This window comes from Crocuta crocuta, unplaced genomic scaffold (assembly GCF_008692635.1).
Source record: "Crocuta crocuta isolate KB4526 unplaced genomic scaffold, BGI_CrCroc_1.0 scaffold107, whole genome shotgun sequence".
Taxonomy (NCBI): Eukaryota; Metazoa; Chordata; class Mammalia; order Carnivora; family Hyaenidae; genus Crocuta; species Crocuta crocuta.
Window position 1 is genome coordinate 535,128 of NW_027531877.1, and position 17,412 is coordinate 552,539.

General features: G+C 43.7%; 1 protein-coding gene across 6 annotated transcripts in view; it reads left to right on the top strand.

Annotated features, from left to right (window-relative positions):
- The window catches only part of SH3RF2 (SH3 domain containing ring finger 2), a 124,761-nt gene that overhangs the window by 15,247 nt on the left and 92,102 nt on the right, over nucleotides 1-17,412 (top strand). The gene's annotated exons all lie outside the window — the stretch shown is intronic.

A 17,412-nucleotide genomic window follows, 5' to 3' on the forward strand; every position in this document is an offset into this window, starting at 1 on the left:
TGGGTGGGAGGGGCTTCTGTGGATTCCTTTCAGCACAGGAGAAGAGGCTCATGATGTGCATTCAGGACAATGCTCCTTGCAGGGGCTCACCCCTCTTCCTGTTCACTGTACCTCTGAGCTGCCTATGCAGCAGGGGAAAGTGGAAACATTCAAACAGGAGAGCGGGAAAAAGTGGGCACTAGTGTGAGTTCTTCCCTTCAGACGTTTTATTGCCATTGTGCTTGTATGTGTGTGTGATCACATTCCAGAAAAGGGCTTGGCGCCCTCCTTTCAGGCTTCCCATTAGCCCAAGGTCTAATCATCAATCAGAATCCACAGGCCTGGAGAAGGCAGAGTGGGGGGCAGGGCAGCAAACTTCTCTCAAGTGCCTTGCTTGTAGAGAGTAGGGCTCTATCTGAGGTCAGCAAATCCCTCTTTGAATTCCTAAGACCCAGCAGCCTGTTTCCTCCCCCACCCAGCAAACCAGGACCTGCCTCCCAGTAAGGTATCATCACTTACTCAGAAAGCATTGCCAGACTGGGAGGAGGCAAGTCCCTATCGTCTTCATATAATTTTGTTCACGTTCTCATTTTTTTCGATGTGGCTATGTTGCTAAGAAAAGGTAGCAGTGAATGTCTCCCCAGCTACCAGGTTTTGAACATGGAAGATTCCCAGGCCCCTCCTAGCATAGGGAGCTGTGGGACTGAGAGCTGGTAATATGTAAGAGACAGCTGGTAAGATACCGCATGTCCCTGGAACTCTTTCCCAGGACTTGTAACATCAGACGAAGGTGCCAGTGATGGGGTTGTGCCCATCATCCAGGCTGCACCAGACCAAGTCCCTGTCAGGAGGCTGAAACACAGAAGAAGGCTGTTGAAGTCTACCGCTTTCAGGCAGGCCCTGGGTTGGTAAAGATGTTCTGCAAGAGAGTGGTGCCGGCAGCCTCCTTCTACTGTCCCCGGGTCCCTTCATCTTCCAAAATTTTGGAACTTTATTTGAAGCGGTTCATCTCCTCCCTTCTGCCTCTCTCAGTGGGGCTATGAACAAACCCACTCCTGGATGTAAATATGCCTGTCATTCTACAACGTGTCTCTGCTTCCACAAACGTAGCTACCTTTCCTGTAAGGGCAAAAGCAGACATGCATCCCTCCGTTAAGAGAACTGACTATTGTCCGGGATGCCACACCTGTACCCTCAGTCTAATCCTTCCCAAGTTACTTGCCCTCCTTGCCTCCTCAGTTAACCGAATTTAGTCAACAACTAATAATACTTGCTACCCACCTTCCTCCAGGATAGTGTGAAAATTATCTTTGTAACATACTCTTACTGCCTTAGAAAACATATGCCGGGTAAATGCAAAGCATCATCATTATCATTAATTGAAACCTGCTGTATGACTTTGGACAAGCCACTTAAGTTTGCTGGGTCGCAATTTAAAATTCTATAAAATAGGAAAATGTACTGTAAAAACAGAGAGCCATTGTAAGGCTTAACTAATTAGTGTTTACGTAGCACTTCGAGATCCTCAGATGAAAGGCATTTGGAAGATCATTATCATAGTAAACATTATTATTGACTGTTTATTGTCCCCTGTCGCATGAGGAATTCCACAAAACACAGAAGGAGTGATAGCCCTTGCAGGAGCGTGTAATAGGTATTATTACTGAACTTGAGTCTGCGATGAGTCCAGCCCAGGATAATACTACGTATAAAGTACTCCCCTACGATGGCATAAATAACCTGTTGTCACAGGGTCCCATTTTGTAAAACACCTCTTCCAGAGGACTCGATGTTAACCTGGTCCTCTGAAAGAGCTCATTTAACTTCCTGCCTGTGAGTTTGTTAAGCCCGAAGACTGTTCTGCTCACCTGGGCTCATCTAATAAACGGGCTCATCGGGATTTTTTTTTGTTGGCTCAAAGAGGCCGGGCGGTTCCTGTGCCCGCCAGCATGCCAGGGTGAAGCCAACAGCCACACCTCATGGTGCCAGCCCAAGAGAGAAAAAATAGTCCATTGTGCCTACCTGCCTGAAACCCTCCCAAGCCTACTGGGGAAGAAGAAAGCTTGAGAAATGGTAGATTTCGACAGCATGCAATTATTTCAAACCAACAGATGAGATCGAAAGACTTGTGGACAGGGGCGCCTGGGTGGCTCAGTCAGTTAAGCATCCGACTTCCGCTCAGGTCATGATCTCATGATCCATGGGTTCGAGTCCCACATGGGAGCCTGCTTTGGATTCTGTGTCTCCCTCTCTCTCTGCTCCTTCCCTGCTCATGCTCTGCCTCTCTCTCTGTCTCTCAAAAATAAATAAATGTTTAAAAAATTAAAAAAAAAAAAGAAAAGACTCATGGATGGCCCCTGGCTGGGCAAATCCTGCCATTTCTTACTCTATCTCTTACAGCAGTCAAGCCAAAGGATCTTTGCAAGCCTTCCAGAAGATTACAGGCTGTGGAAGAGTTCATCTCTCTTCCTCCTCGCTGTGTTAATTTTTAGCAATATCTCTGAATTAAGACAGGCAGTAAGGCAGTGAAGCTTGCAAACTTCAGTTTGAAAAATAGGAGAATTCAAATCCTCCTAGTGCTGCTCAATAGTTGTATACTTTGGGTGAGTCACTTAAACTTGAGGGCCTCCAAGTCCCAATCTGCAAATTGGAGGTAACCACAGTACCTACCTCAGAGGGTTGTTGCGAGAAATAAATGAAGTAATTCATGCCAATTAACTCTCCACATAGGGAATGGTTCATACTAAGTGCTCAGTAAATGTTAGCTGTTGTTGTTGTTGTTATCGAAGTGACTTAATATTTTTTACTCTAAATGGCACATCCTCTTTCACTGGCTTGTCAATGGAGTGTCATCCAAAGATGGCCCTTGGTACCCAGATTTCCAGCCTGTCTGATTCTTCTCTGAATGATCCAGGGCTGAGATTCAGATATGTGATTCTTCCAAGCTTGGGCCACCCATTGTGAAGACCCTTAAGGAGCTAGGAGCTGATTCAAGGAGATAACTTGCTAGCAAACTTGACTTCCCCGAAAAACAAGCTCAAATGAATGCCATATGTAGGGCAAGAACCTTCCACTTCCCAGCATCTCCGATTCTCCATTAACTTCTCTCACTTTTTTGTCTCCTGCCTCTTTATCCCCAACACAAATGTTGCCGCCCCAGGTCTTGCAGGGCCTGACTTTCTCCCTTCTTTGTTACATATCATGCCAACCACATACATTTCTGTCTCACTTGCTCCAGCTCAGCGAGAACACACCTGCCGCCTCTAGCACACAGACCCGGTGACTGTGTCCTGGCAACTTTTTCAGCTGGTGTTGCAAGCCCCTGAGTGAGGAAAATCAGGTCAGAAAACTCATGAGGGATTTGAGGCTGAGTAAAAACCAGAAGGTATCTAGCTCCCTTCCTGGGTCTCAGCTGCCGTGTCCTGTGACACGGACAGCAGTTTCTGCTGAATTTGCAAGGGGAGTAAGGCTCTCCGCAGCCCCTGAAAACAGCAAGCAGATGCCCCCTGGGTCAGCAAGGACCACATGTGACAGGTGGAGGAAGACATAAAGGCAGGAGCTGAGGTTGAGAATTCAGGAGACCCAGATGGTTCTCCACCTTCACACACATTTTGCAAATCTTTTAAAAAACCATATAGCACCAAATTGGCTCTGCCCTCAACCTCTCTCTGTGTACCTCCTTCGGAGTCATAATCCCTTCCCTTTTATTGCTTACCATAATATTAAGGATATGTCATCCGATGGAGTTGGGTTTATGCTGGGATTCAATTATTTTCCTTAGGCAGGTCGCTTAACCTCTCTTACCCTCAGTGTCCATATTTGTACAGTGGAGATAATAATGGCGTGAATATATCAGCAGGCTCTTATAAGATGAAAATGAGATAATGGATGTAAAAAGCTTAGTATAAGTGCCTGGCATGTCACGGATGCTAATAAATGTTAGCAACAGAAAACAACAAAACAAGAGTTGTAGAGGAGAGGGTCTACTGGCATGGGATCTGGAGTTCTTTGCGCCCACACTTCCCCATGCGTGAAGCAGAAGGGAGAGCAAAAAGAAAGGGAGTTTTCAAAAAGACAAAACTACAGTGATGGAAAATAATGGCTCTGAGTGGTTGGCAGAGGTTACGGTGTGAGAGAGGATATGACTATAAAAGGACAGCACGAGAGACTGAGACTGGGTGAGGGAACCATTCTGTACCCTGATAGTGGTGGCAGCTATAGGAGTCTATACAGCTGTTAAAATTCATAGGCATATATACCAGGAGAAAAAAAAGTCTATTTTACTGCCTGTTTAAAATATTTTTCAAAACGGAAAGGGAGCTCTTAAACACTTCTTCTAGGCTCTGCCTGATTTCACCTAGCCCACTCTGATTTCCTACGTCTCTTTGTATATTGGGCCAATGCTGTTTTTGAGAAGGACTTTGCCATCATTTAAATGATCAGGCTAATTCCTGCAGGTGGGCTCCTCTCTGTCTCAGTGAGCCATTCTACCACCTCTTTCAGGTTTTCTTATCAGTTAAAGCTGCCTGGTCCATGTGTGGACAAACCCAATGGCTCAATGCCCACAGGATGGCCCCGGCAGAGGGGGTGGGGCAGCTCTCCTTATGCAACCTCAATTATCCACCTGCAGAACTCGGCCACCTCACCAAAAGGATTGGCCAATGTGTATTTTTGTGTTGTTTTCCTTTCCTCTTAGGAAAGGTTTCTTGCCCACATGTCCCTTCATAGGATAAAGAGATTATGAGCGCAGAGAGTGCTTATTCAGCCCTTTTACTCACAAAAAGCGTTCTCATCTTTCCCATTCTGGATGCCATGACATAGCTCTAGGCTTCCCTGGGACCCGCTCAAATACAGCGCTCCTCAATTTCCTTGTCTTCGCTCTTTCTTTCTCGTTTAAAATAAAAATCATGCATATATATTAGCACAGTCTTTCACAAGATATATTCTGCAAACTATCAATGAATGTTCCATAGAGCTCCAGGGTCAAATAAACCTAAGCTTAAACAGCTGAACATTGTTTCTTCACGACATCACTTCTCAGAATTCTTAGCATGCTGACGAATTGTGAATCTCTAAGTGGTAAATTATACTAAGAAATATTTCCCAAATTTCTGTGACAGTGGCATGCCCCTCTCCTGCCTTTTATTACTACCTTGGATAATATTAATTGTCCATGCAACGAATTTTGGAAAATGTCTTATACTAATGCAAAGGCAGCTGAGCCCCCAAAGGGAACCCCTATGGCAGTTAGGACTACCGACTCATTGTGAGAAGAGTTTTAGGCAAGTCCTTGCCATTAGAAGATATTTTTGGAATACTATTTAAAACTCACTATTACCTCCCTCTATAATGTTTATTTAGCTCCTATTGGTGTCCAGCTATAAGTACTATGGGAACACAGCAAAGTCAAGCTTCTCACCTTCTCAGTGCTTACTGCCTAGTGGCAAAACCAACTAGACAGTATTCATGTAAATACACATACATATACACTCATATATATCCCTGATTTAAAGATATTACCCATTAGAAGATATGTTTTCATTTTAGTTATAGCTCCTAAGGAAAAAAGGAAACAGTGCCACATTAAGATGTTCATTTTAAGACACCCAATTTTAAAAATGTTAAGATATGAAAAAAAGAGTGTCTCATTGTCTGATTTCATTTATATAAAATTCTAGAAATGACAAAACTATAAACTGTAGTGATTTGGGGCATAATGCAAATGTTTTATATGATGGTGTATTGCCTAAATTCATCAAACCATACACTTTAAAAAGTGCATTTTTTCCTGTATAAACTATAACCCAGTAAAGTTAATTAGGATAAAGAAGTCTTAGACTCAGGAAATGATGGATTATGAAAATGTCAGGCAGTGAGGTGGTTCAGTTTGGGGGAAATGAAACTTACCCAATAAAAAGAATCTTCCTAGAAAAAAATAGGTGTTTTAATAATCAGCGAAAACATGGCCAAAGGGTGAAAAGGCAGCATCTATTGTGGGCACGTGAGCCCTAGGTATGACAGGACAGAGATATATCAAATAGAATCAAAGTTGGAGGAGAGAGAGAAGGAAACAGATAGAAAAGAGACCAGGTGAGTGGATACCTAGCCTCAAACCACCACTAGGAAGACACATGTCAAGGACTTTGTACTCGTCTTCCCGCAGCCACCATGGGTCCATGTCATTTCACAACCTATGGGCTGTATCTGCCTAATGGATCTTTTTTAATGTTTTTTGTTTATTTTTGAGAGTCAAAGAGAGATTGCACAAGCAGGGGAGGGTCAGAGAGAGAGGGAGACACAGAATCTGAAGACAGGCTCCAGGCCCTGACCTCACTGTCAGCACAGAGCCCAATGTGGGGCTCGAACCCACAAACCATGAGATCATGACCTGAGCTGAAGTCAGACACTTAAGTGACTGAGCCACCCAGGTGCCCCTGCCTAATGGATTAAGTGCAGCCAAACAAAGCTCCAAGGGGACGGCTGAGCTTAATGGACAAATGAGGAACAGCCTCCACTTCTGGACAAAGACATTTTTCCCATAGAAATGGTTGGGGTACCTGACACCCCTTGCAGGTAGGAATGCCAGCCAGCGCATACAAAGGAAGTGGTAGAACACAGGCAAGGAAAGGGAGAGATATCCGTTCGTCATGAGAAGCTTCCTGCAACTTGTGTCTGTGACAGCCCCAGGGTCAAACAGCTTCGGATCCCCAGCTCAGGGGCCAGGACATTTAACAGACTGCTCCTAATTGCCTGCTCTGTACCAGGCTCTGTCTTGAAAGCTCACACCATTGGAACCTCATACCAGAGATGCTCATGGACTCAGACACCAGGACTCAAATAGTAGCTGAGTTCCCGTCCGATCTCTGTCATTGCTCCAGTCTTTCATGCAAAGACAAGGAGACGAGTGACTTGTTTCGTGTCTCCATTACTGTGCTCAAAGTACCCAGCCTACAGCCTGGCCCGTATTAGGAACCCCCAGGTATTTTGTGAGTGAATGAATAAATAAATAAACACATTCATGTCTATGGTAGAGTTTATGAAATCATGAAATAACTCCTAATGATGCAGAAATGAATTCTTCATGGATCAAGCCATTAGAGAGCTATGTGAGGAATGAGCAGCATGTTATATTAGGCATAAAGTCATGCAGTGACTGAATCTTCTAGATGTGAATCAGCTTATTAAATACCTTTTTGGGTGACAGCACTCTCCAGAAAACAGTGGGCCAAGTTCAAAACCACTTAGCTCATGAACTGCTAACCCTAAGAACATAGGAAATGCCACTTCACATATGGCTAAACTTTCACATCAGATATCACAAATTTTATGTGTTCTTTTGATCTTGGGAGAAACATTATCTTGCATTCATTGAGACTTATTCACAGAAATACCAGTGACAGAAAGGTAGAGCCTCTAAAAGAATTCACCACTGCAGTTATGAGCTGAATTGACTTGGCCTCCAATATGAAGGAAAGGCAGCATTTCAAGCAGGAACATGGCCCTTGTATCTTTCATGCTGCCAAACCTACATTGTGTGTATATAAAATATGCATAAAATTTACCATTTCAGTCATTTTAGGTGAGTTGGGTAGCATTAATACATTTACATTATTGTGTAACCATTGCCACTACTGCCCTCCAGAATTTTTTCATCATTCTTTACTGAAACTGTACCAATTAAGTGGTAACTCTGCATTGTCCTCAGGATGTATTTATGTATTTTTTTTTTAAAAAAAACTTTTTTCTTGGGGCACTTGGGTGGCTCAGTTGGTTAAGCATCTGACTCTTGGTTTGGGCTCAGGTCATGATCTCACAGTTCATGAGATCAAGCCGTACATGGGGCTATGTGCTGACAGCACAGAGCCTGCTTGGGATTCTCTCTCTCTCTCTCTCTCAAAATAAATAAATAAACTTAAAAAAAAACCCTTCTTTCTGAATAAGAGGAATAGGGATTTTAGTATTTTTAAAACATGTATTCCAATTTCTGCTGCTTCTGACCTTAGTCTTTGAATAAAATAAGTAAATAAGACAATGCTATGATTCAGAACAATGGCTCTCTACTTATGTACTGGCTGTGTCCTTCTGGGCAAGTTACTTAGTGACTCCAGGCATCATTGCTATAAAACAGAAACAGTAAGCTCACCTCATAGGGTTACTGGGAATATTTAACAAGTGACACCTGTGCTGTGCTTAGCCAGGGTCCGGACAAAGAAAGCGTCTAGTAAAGGTTAACTGTCTGCTTGCACTCTCTTTTAAAGTACTACCACATAATACTCTGGTTTCTCTTCAGATCGTATAAATCTTTTGCCTTTTACTAAAGTACTACCACACTCACTGCATTGGGACTGCTATTTTACTGCATTATAGACATGGAGCAATAGCAATCAGGGCATCATCTGGAGGATAAATCAAGATACTTAGTGTAAAGTTCTTACCACAGGAAGTGACACATAGTAAACCCAGTGACAATGAATGGGAGGCACTGCTGTTATTATTTCCCATTCATTCAACAGACATGTATAATGCTTTTTATGAATATGACTCTTTCCTGGGCTTAAGTGATGAACAGAAATAAATAAGATATGCTCCTTGTCCTCAGAGAACTTTGGATCTTTTGAGATAGCCATGCAAACGAATCATCATGATGTCGTTAATAAATCTTAAAGGACTTACTATGGGTCAGACATTGGGTGAAGCATTTTTACTCAACAGAATCTCACTCAACACTTTCTACATGCCACTGAGATGGGTGCTACTGTTGTCTCTATTTTCACATAAGAGATTTGTGCTCAATATAGGTTCATATAAGACCAAAAAAAATGGGAGAAAATGGTTACAGATTAAAATTTACAGCATCCTCTATTTGTGTGTGGGGCAGTTGTGGAGATTGCAGATGGCCTAATTCCTAAATGCTCCAGTATTCACAGAAAACCCAGGACACTGAGGGTTATAACCCTCAGAGTAACTGAGAGGCACATACACTGGGTAGCGAGTTCTGGCATCATGGTCTTGATGCTGCTGGTTTCGGAAAATGTGCCTGTCCGCCATCATTCAAGTGCTCCGCATGGAAAGCCAAGAGAAGAGGTGAGAGAACTTTAACTATTCACCATTACCCTTCCCTGAGAGGCTAATGGGAAAACTTTAGCCTGGAGATCAGGAGAAAGAAGTTATATACTCCTGGGGTGCCCTGAAACAGATCACCCCCGCTCGGGGCTTCAGCCAAATGACCGGTATTAGAGAAAGCAAGAATGAAACTGTCCGGCAGTCAGGAAACCTGGGCCACGTGGCCACTGCAGCCCATTCTTAGGTCTCAGTGTACCTGGCCGTAGGTTCCTCCTCAAGTCCCCAGAGTCCCCAGTGCTGTCCCCTGGCTTCCACTGCATGCATCAGACTATATAGCGTTTTCCACTCACTTCTCTTTCCTACTGGACCATAAACTCCATGTGGTTAAAGAGGTATGTTGTCTCCTCTATACCTAGCACAGTGCCTGAAATACAAACAAGCAGTCAGTAAATTTTTAATTACTGAATGCATACTGCCTGCCATGTTTCAAGAAACTGAAATTAGATTCGGCAGCTTCATGGCTGAGGAGCTCCTAGTGTCTCCCCCTGAGGCTAAAGAAGAGAGAATACACCAGCCATTTTGTCCCCAGGATCCTTTCCAGCCCCTGTTTTGTTGACAAGAGTGTTTCTTGATGTCAAGCCAGGCGTGTTAGGAAAGGCATGTAGGTGCTTTCAGGGGTTTCGGAGGTAACTGGGAGGCGAAAAAAGAAGTCCAACCAGAATGGAGCCCGATAGAAACACCAACTGATGATGTGCCACAAACCTGTGAGCCAGTTGCCCTGGTTTTGCAGAATTAAGGATGGTGTTGGTGCACACGTGGAAGTATTTTCATTGGTTGCCAAGGCAATGCGGCAGAATCAGTGGGCATGGGGCAGGGATAGAACCCTGCAGAACGTTGTTCAGGAGGGGTGTTTGCACTATTAACAAGCTGCGTGGTCTGAGAAAGGCAAGGTTGCAATAAATCTTATCTGGACTTTTGCTTAATAAACAAGAATGGCAAAGAAAAGGAGAGCCAGAGAAAATTTCCCTTGCTGGCTCTCTGGAGAAGCAGGAGAGGCACTCTTCTGGATTTCAGATTTTTCCTTGGACTGGTAAATCTCCATAGATGAGGGAAATCCAAGTAGACTGGTTCCATGCCTTGAAGGAAGAGGGAATAGGATGAATAAAGAATGGAAGGTGAAGGCCATGTTTTCTTCCTCTTGAGAGATCATAAAAAGATCCGGGATCCAGGAGCCCGCATTTTAACAGAAAGAATATGTCCCATCTCCTCCTTTTGTAGAGAAGAATTTCTGATACCTTTTTATTGTTTTGTTTTTGTTTTCTAAAGATTTTGAAACACTAGGATTTTTTTTTTATAATCATAAAACCCTTTCTGGGTTTCCTAACTTGGCCATTCTAGTTGCTCTCCCAAAGCCTAGCAAATCCAGCAGACTTTATCATGTGGAATGCCTATCCTGATGGCTTGGGCAAGGAGTGATGGACCAGGGAGGAGAGAAGCCAGAGTGGAGGTGGAAATAGTTATTAGCTCCTTAATAACAACATCCACCATATCATTTACACCATGTGCCAGACACTGTGTGAAATAACCATGGTTTTCCTTGAATCCTCCTAACAACCCATGGAGGTCAGTGGTATTTTCCCACTTAATAGATGAGGAAACTGTTAGGAAGTGTCAGTACCAGGATAGGAACCAGGTTTGCCTGCATCCAAGGACCAGGCTCCTAACCAGGTCAGTTCAGGTGACCAAGACTCGTTGTCCAAATATAGTCATTCCTCTGGAACTCCGCACAGCATTGCACTGTCTACCGCTGCTGTTTGTACCTGTTGGCACCAAAAGTCCCATTCTAATGTTGCTGATAAGCTTCCAGAGCATGATGTAATCTGTGGCCAACCCAATTCCACATTAATGATATGCCGTGTCTTAACTAGGTGCCGCTTGGTCTGAAATTTAAGGTTTTAAGTAGTAGAAATGAGTTAAGGTGAACAGAGAGGGAAATGAGAGGGAGGGAACAGAGCCAGAGAAAAGAGGAGGGTAGGAAGAGAAAAGCAGAAAAGTTTGCATCTGTGATCTACTCTGGGGCAACAGAAGCCAACTAGGGAGAAGGAGAAAAGGAAGGGAAGCTGATCAAGGGACCACACGCATAAGGACAGAATGCCTGGGGAGATACGTTATCAGGAGTTATGACAAGCTCTGATCCAGAGCTGGTTTGCTTTGCCTAGAAATGAAAACAGAGTTGGAACAAAATATTTATGCTCCATTTCTTTTGGAAACCTGTCATCTGGATTGGCAAAACGGTCCCAGGTGGGGACAGAGCCTGAAATTCAGGAAAGTCAGCTTCTAATCCTGCCTTAGCTGAAAAACAACCATGTGACGTGAAATGTAGCTGCGTGCTAAATACATGTGAGCAATTACTGTACTTATAGAAAAAGTCCCAGATTCTTTAAATCTTAAGCTTCTAGCATCTCAAATTTAAAACTTATGCTTTTTATATTTTACAGATTATACAAATGATACACAAGAATTGGGACTGCTGTTTTTAAGAAATAAAATATAAAGGTTTTTGGAAAAATAAGTACCATTTTTGAGCCCTTATGGTCTTCAAGGGACTGTGCTAAATATGTTACCCACAACAGCTTTTAAATCCACAGAGCAACAGTGATTTACAGATAAGGAAACTGAGGCTTAGGAATACGGAGTAGCTTGCCCACAGTTACTCACACAGGCTAACTGCAAGCCCACATTCTTGACCATTCTTGACATTATGCTGGTTAATTTTGCAGCAACAGTAGCTCTCCCTCCCTTATGCAAGGAGTATATCTAGAACATACTTCTTTAACTGATTAACTGGCTTTTGTAAGTTTCTCCCAAGTTATGTTACCTTTGTAAATGTTGTCACTCTAGAACTACATAGTACCAACCACATGTGCAGGGATTGAGTTAGCCCTCTGATCCCTTTATATTCTAGAATCACATGCCTGAAAGGGATCTTAAAAGTCCTCGAAGCCAGACAATCACGTCTCCTATGCTTCAGTCCTCTCTTGGACTTCCCACATAACTGGTGCATTTAAATCTCCTGTGGGGGAGGAGTTTTCTATGCTCTATTCCCTCAACCTCTAGGCAGCAGTGTTAGAAAAGTCTTCCTGAAATTGAGCCAACAAGACACAGCTATTCTTTCTTTAAACAGGGAGACCACAGGTCTTTGAAGGCAACTTAGAAGAGGTGCATTTTATTCTTATGTCTTATTTTCTCCAGGCTGAAGTACTTCACTTAGTTCACCTGGTGAGCTGGTGTTTTAAGTATTCTTAACCCAGGGAGTGAGATCAAAGCAGAGGATCAGGGGCTCTGAAATCATAAGAGTTGATTGAGAATCCCACCTCTACCTCTTGTTAGCTGTGTGACCTCAGGCAAGTCATTTAATCCCCCTGAGCCCTGATCTCTTCCTCTGAAAATGGGGTAACATAGTACCTGACACAAGCATTTGTTCTGAGGATTAAATGAGATAGTACATGTGACACACTCAAGGACTGGTCCATAAATGCATACTTAGGACATGTTAATAATTTTTGTTATGCTTCACTATCATTATTGCCAGTCTCTCTGCATAGGCACCCAACTTATTCCACTGAGGGTACCTGCTCCAGAGTCTAGTTGCTTTCTGTTTAAACCACTCACAAAGAAGCATAACAGAGTTTTGTCTACAAAAGATCTTTGAATTACCTCCTCACTAGCTTTCAGGTAGCTTCAGGAAGAACTGCCACATGCCTAGAGAATCTCTCTTGGGATCTCTTCCTGATAGAGAGCCTCTGGCTTTAACAAGCCTTGCTAAAACAACACTTTAATAGGCATGTTACTCTTAAAAACACTTTAGAAAACATCTTTTTCTTTTTGCTCCAAGTTTTGGAGGGCACATTTAACATTTCTGTGGGTGCATGGTAGGCTACTGGTAAAAAAAAAATAAACTCAATAAAAGGAAGAAATTCTGCATTGCAATAATAACACCACTAGTATTCACTCATTAGATAAATGTATATTGAGTGCTTAACTAGGTACCAGACACAAACCTAGTAACCTATGCACTACAATATAACCATAAGCAAGATAGACATATAATAGACACTCTCCTGAGATAGGTAAAAAGAACCAAAGGACTTGTGGTCTTAGGTCCCTCTAGAATCAGACCCTATCATGAAGACTGAGTGCTTACAAATTATTTGGGAAGTATGATGACATTGGCAGGAGAATGGGGATGTCATACAAAGGAGGGATGTCATACAAAGGAGGGATGGTGAGGGGCACCTGGGTGGCTTAGTCGGTTAAGCGTCCGACTTTCGCTTAGGTCATGATCTCGCGGTTTGTGGGTTCGAGCCCCACGTCGGGCTCTGTGCTGACTGCCAGCTCAGAGCCTGGAGCCTGTTTCAGAGTCTGTAACTCCCTCTCTCTCTCTGACCCTCCCCTGCTCACGCTGTCTCTCTCTCTCTCTCTCTCCTAGAAATAAATAAAACATTAAAAAAAAACAAAAACAAAGGAGGGATGGTGGCTGGTAACAGTGTGTTATGAAGTCATTTACCACAGGGGATAACTAGAACTTAATCCCTCAGGAAAGCTCTGGGAACCAGTGTAAAACTCAGACCTCAGAATTATCCTGGCCGACAGGTGAAAGATCTGGGGCATTTATACCCAAATACCTGTCACTCATTGGCTAAGAGCTGCCCCCACGGGGCAAAATAGTTTCTAGCATCTCAAGGGAAAGCTTCCTACATACTTGAGGTGTTGACTATTGGAAGTGAGGCTAGATTACATAAAGATGGTAAAGCGATCTGAAAGGATGTAGGTAGATTACCATCAGCATCATGCACATACACTGAATTACCAAAATAATCACAAATTATGATGCGTTTGCTGTAGAAACTAACTCTACACAAAGGTATAAAATAGAGGGTGAAAGGGAAGGCTTCTGACCAGAATAGTCAAAGAATGCCTTGCTAAGGGGAAGGCACTTTTGCTGAGACCTGAAGAATGAGGGTAAGTTCCACGAAGGGCAGAGAATCAGGGTACCACTCTGGAGAACATCTTGAGCCCTGTTCCCAGAGGGTAGAGGGAGCTTAATGAGTCTGGGGAACTGACTGGAAGACCCAGATGGCTGCAGGAGGTCTAGAGGGACCAAGGTGCTATGGTGATGAAAGAGATTGGATCCTACTTGCAATGAGACAGATCAAAGATGGGAAGTAATTTGACTTGATTTTCAGTTTAACATGTACTTTGGCTCATGTGTGATAAATTAATATCTGGGGGACAAGGATGGTAGCAGAAGATCAATTATAGTCCTCTGGATGGGTGGCCCAAACTAAGACGGAGAGAAGTAGATGGATATGAGAGCAAACCTGGAAGTAGAAAGAGGAGAACTTGCTGCAATTTGGACTCTCTTTATGTGTCACTAACTTTTACTGTGCTAAGAAGCACTTCTGGGGCGCCTGGGTGGCTTAGTCGGTTAAGCGTCCGACTTTCGCTTAGGTCATGATCTCGCGGTTCGTGGGTTCGAGCCCCGCGTCGGGCTCTGTGCTGACTGCCGGCTCAGAGCCTGGAGCCTGTTTCAGTCTGTGACTCCCTCTCTCTCTGACCCTTCCCTGCTCGCGCTGTCTCTCTCTCTCTCTCTCCTAGAAATAAATAAAACAAAAAAAAAAATTTTTTTAAAAAGTTAAAAAAAAAAAAAAGAAGCACTTCCATTTAACTCTTGCAACCGCTGCTTGAGGTATTACCTTCATTCCCATTTTACAGGTGGGAAGACTGAGGTTCAGAAAGATTAATTTGCTGACGGTCCCAGCAATAATAAGAGACAAGGCTGGATTTGGCCACAGCTGATGCTCTTAAGGAGCTTTCTTGTAGCATTAAAACAGAGAGGTGGGGGGTCAGTTGCATGTCTCTGAATGTCACCCTCTCTGAATGTGCATGTCACTGTTCACTTCAACAGCATTCACCTGTAGGATGTCTATGAGGCAGAGGAACAATCAAAGGCATTAAAACCAGAAGACATGGGTTTGAATCCCAGCTCTCTCAATTGCTGGTTATCATTATAACTCTCTGGGCCTCAGTTTCCTTCCCAATAAAGTCACATAACATCTACTTCAAATGGTTGTTGTCAAAATTAAATGGTACATTGTATAGCTCAAGTAGTAGGGTGTCCCAGCATCGGTTCAGACCACGTCCCCAGGTGCCCCCAGCTGGGAGCAGAATTGGGACCAAGTCAGGCTCCCACCCTTCGGAATTTGTTCAGAAAACTGCAGACTTGTGAACAGGTTCCTTCAAAGGGGAACTCATCCAAGCAAATTCCTCCCATGACTCTGCCTGCGGCCTGACCTAGAATGGGTACTAACTACATAAAGGCACTCCTGAACCAAGTTCATCTCGGGCTTTTTTGAAAAATGTCACCTTATAGGGAATCATAAAGCATAGATGCTAAGAGCTACAAAGGACTATAAAAAACATCTAGTCCAATGTCTCACACAAATGTGGAGTTTAAGGCTTAGTGAGAAGAATAGACTTTCCAAGGCCTCACATTTCAGTAAATGGGCACAAGCACCAAAGCTCAGGTCTCCTGAATCTCAGTCCGAGCACCTTCTATTTTACCAAACTGCCCTGCATCTTCCCACGTCACTGTAATTAGTTTGCTGGGCTTGGGTCAGAGGCCTCCAAACCAGATTTCAGCATAAAGAATATTTTTAGAAACATGAACACATTCAGATCATGTGTAGTGTTTTGCAGTGTGGCCTCTTCAGGACACTTTCAGACCTCTGGCGCCCAGCTGCAATTTGGTTTGAGAAGCAAATAAGCATTTACACAGCCTCACCGTTTATGCCAATTTCGAGCCTCAAAAGGCAGTTTCCAAAGACTCAGGGGACAACAAAAAGGAGAAGCAATACAGAGAGATATAGAATAAAACTTAGTGGCAATGAAAACATGTTTCAAATGAAAAGCAAAAGGTTTGAAAACAGTACGCATGGGATTGGCAGCAAGCCCCTCCAACCACATGGATATTGTTATCCAAACGGCACTTTTGTCGTCAACTTTTTGCCTAATCCCAACTCTTTTGGTGTTGCTTTATGACATTCAAAATGATTTCCAAAGAATGGAGAAGTGATTACTGGGTCACAGGGGATGAACGTTTGTGAGTATCCCATACATAGTATTAATTTGCTTTTGTCTGTGTTCACAGAACTCTTTCAATCGCAAGTCACAGAAACGCACCTCCAACTAACTCAACTAAAAGTGCGAATGTGTCAGCTCAGAGAAGGGGAACCACAGGGCCTCCTAAGGACCCAGACTGTCCTGTCAGATCACTTTCCTCTGTCTTGATTCCATCTCTTTCTATATACTGGCATCATTCTCTCCAGTTGCAAAGGGCATTTTCCATAATGCACATCAAAGAAGGTGCATCCTTCCAGGTTTTTAGTGACAAACAGTAGAATCTACTGCAAAAACAAATTTCATAGACAAGATTTGTTTAAAAAAAAAAGGATATGAGGTAGTTCACAGAATTTGTGGGAGGGCCGCAAAGCCTGATTTGAGGCCACCTTGCCAGGAATGATAGCCCCCAATTACGACGGGCTGACTTCCAGGGCTGACTTCGGTGGCCCCGAACACTGAGCCCTTGCCCCGCCCTACTCCTACTACTGCAGCGGAGGTCACCCTGGCTTTAGCAAACTCTGCCACCGTCCCACAGAGTGGAGGCAAGTCTACCCTGGTTCCCTCTTCATGCCGCTAGCCCCTGCTTTGAAATTCACATCAGGTCTCTGCAAATGACAAAGCCTAAATCCCTGACTCGAAGCCATAGAGATAAAGCTGGCATCTTCCCTTGGGGCGCCTGGGTGACTTAGTCGGTTAAGCGTCCGACTTTCACTTAGGTCATGATCTCGCCGTTCGTGGGTTCGAGCCCCGCGTCGGGCTCTGTGCTGACTGCCAGCTCAGAGCCTGGAGCCTGTTTCAGTCTGTGACTCCCTCTCTCTCTGACCCTCCCCTGCTCACGCTGTTTCTCTCTCTCTCTCCTAGAAATAAATTAAAAAAAAAAAAAGCTGGCATCCTCCCTTAATTTTGAGGCAGTTTCTGCCAAACATAGAAAGGGGGTTCAGATTCAGGCATTCAAAGGAATCGTGAATACGTACAGTGAGAAACATGGCAACAGCTCAGAGTTACACTGCTCCAGCCCCACTACGTCAGAACAGAAGGAAAGTCTCTTTCAGCACCACCTAGATCAGTGCCTGGTACTTAGTAAATATCCGCCAGAATGAAATGATCCAGAAGCTTTAACAAATAAGGCCTGATTCTAAATCCTAAGACTCCTTTGTGCCTGATCCTGACAAGACTAAGATGGAATGA